This window comes from Gastrolobium bilobum, unplaced genomic scaffold (assembly GCF_033153095.1).
Source record: "Gastrolobium bilobum isolate Gb01-03AN ecotype WA unplaced genomic scaffold, APGP_CSIRO_Gbil_v1 utg5544, whole genome shotgun sequence".
Classification (NCBI taxonomy): Eukaryota; Viridiplantae; Streptophyta; class Magnoliopsida; order Fabales; family Fabaceae; genus Gastrolobium; species Gastrolobium bilobum.
Window position 1 is genome coordinate 4,644 of NW_026898150.1, and position 2,176 is coordinate 6,819.

Genomic DNA, 2,176 nt, shown 5'->3' on the forward strand with positions numbered 1-2,176 from the left:
AATATCAGTTCCAAAATCAGTGCAATGCAACAGATAATTATGTCATGTGTGTCAAGATATTCTAGTGGCCAGAGAAATGTAGGATTTACATACGTCTATTACCTACATCAGTGCAAGATGCCACTTGCACCCACCCACAGAATCACCGTATTGTATGACGCCATATACCCAGGCTTACCGTCTAGATGGAACAACACATGCATTACCAATAGCAATTGGAATGTTGAAGCTCCCTGGATCACGAAGCTTGGGAGGAAACTTCTTCTGTATTATCGCACTACACTCCTCAGTGAGTGTCACAGTCTAGCATTCTTGCAACTTGTGTTTTCTTGATAACAAGTCCTTCATAAACTTGGCATAATTGGGCATATTAGCCAAGGCTTCAGCAAATGGAATGTTGATGTGAAGCTTCTTGAATATATCAAGGAATCTGGCATATTGTTGCTTCTGGGCATCCTGCTTGAATCTTTCAGGATAGGGTGACATAGCTCTCATGTACTCGGGACTCAATTCATGCTTCTTTTCAGCAACCACAACCTTTCCTTTTTCAATTTCCTTTTCAGCAGGCTTCACTACTTCAGCAGATTTTTCACTTTCTTTTTCAGACTCACCCGCCTCATCAAGTTTCTTTTCTACTTCAGGAGATTGAAGTACTTTGCCGCTTCTAGTTATAATGGCCAAACAATCCTCCTTCGGATTAGTAACTGTGATACTAGGAAAAGTACCCGGAGTTCTATCCGCAATTTGCTTAGCCAGTTGGCCAATTTGATTCTCCAAGTTCCTGATAGAGGCATTGGTGTTTTTGTTATTGGCTCTAGTCTCCTCCATGAAAGCACTTGAGTGTTGAGCCATTTGTGCAACTAACTTCTCCAAATCAGAAGGTTCCTTAGGCTGGACTGGTGGAGGTTGCAAGTAGTTATTTGACTTGAAATCAAGACCAGTTCCCTGCACCCTTCTCTGAAAATTATTACTTCCAGAGGGATAATTCTGATTTCTTGGAACATTTTGTGGCAGAGGTCTTTGGTCATACCAAATGCCATTCACATGCATCTGTTGAGGAGGATCAGAAGACGGCAAAGAGGGACATTCATTAGACTCATGATTGTCCTTACAATATTCACATATCACCGCAACAACTTTAGTATGAACACTAGAAAGTTGCATCTTATCAAGCCTCTCTGTCAGAGTTGCCATTTGCTGAGATAGTAATTTATTTTCAGCTAGCATTGCATCATTACCTTCTAGCTGAAGGATACCTCTCTTAGGCTTTGCTGACAACACTTCATTTTCGTTGGCAACCATTCTCTCAATCAGCTCAAGAGTCTCGTTTGCCCTCAAAGATTTAATAGTGCCACATGCTGCACCATTCAACACCATCTGAATCTCAGGTTTACAACTGTTGAAAAAGATTCTCACCTGATTACCAGCAGTCAAGTTATACTGAGGACACCTCCTCATTAAATCCTTGAATCTGTTCCATGCTGCACACATAGTTTCACCCTCTGATTGAGTGAAATTGGTGATGTCATTCACCATCTGATTGTATTTTTCCATCGAGAAGAACTCAGCAAAGAACTTTTGAGATAAATCATCCCATGTAGGAATGCTTCTTGCAGGCTGCCTTTCCAACCAACTAAGAACAGCCCTTAACAGCAAAAGGGAACAACCTCAACCGGATTGCATCATTAGACACCTGAGGGTGTTTGGCTGAGTCACAGATCATCAAGAATCTGTCAATAAATCTATGAGGATCTTCACTCTCCTCTCCTCCAAACTGAGCTTTCTCCACCAATTGAATATGGGAAGATTTGAGCTCCCAATTGTTGTTGGCAACATTAGGCTGAACAATGCTCGAGTTGGGCCTGTTAAAAGATGGAGTCAGAATGGTATCCATGGGTGGATTGTCTGCAACATTATTCCCTGCCATGATTTGTGATTCTTCAGGCAGAGTCTCAAGCTCTTTGAATTCAAGCTTCTTCCGAGCAAGTTTTCTATTCCTCTTTTCAGTCTTTGTAATCTCCGAGTCAAATGGGAATTCTGCAGTTTTGCCTCGCATACAACTCAGAAAAGAGATTAGTAGCACTTTTCAAATAAAAATAAAAGTATTCACAAAATCCAATCTTAAAAGTCAAGATTATATGATATCAGAAACGCCAATCCCCGACAACGACGCCAA

At 41.1% G+C, this 2,176-nt stretch overlaps 1 non-coding gene across 1 annotated transcript; it reads left to right on the top strand.

Annotated features, from left to right (window-relative positions):
* The first annotated feature begins 1,432 nt into the window (after nt 1–1,432).
* LOC133313269 (small nucleolar RNA R71) lies at nt 1,433–1,538 on the top strand. The gene has a single exon (XR_009751801.1). It is a non-coding gene; the product is annotated as a small nucleolar RNA R71 (small nucleolar RNA).
* The last annotated feature ends 638 nt before the right edge of the window (nt 1,539–2,176 follow it).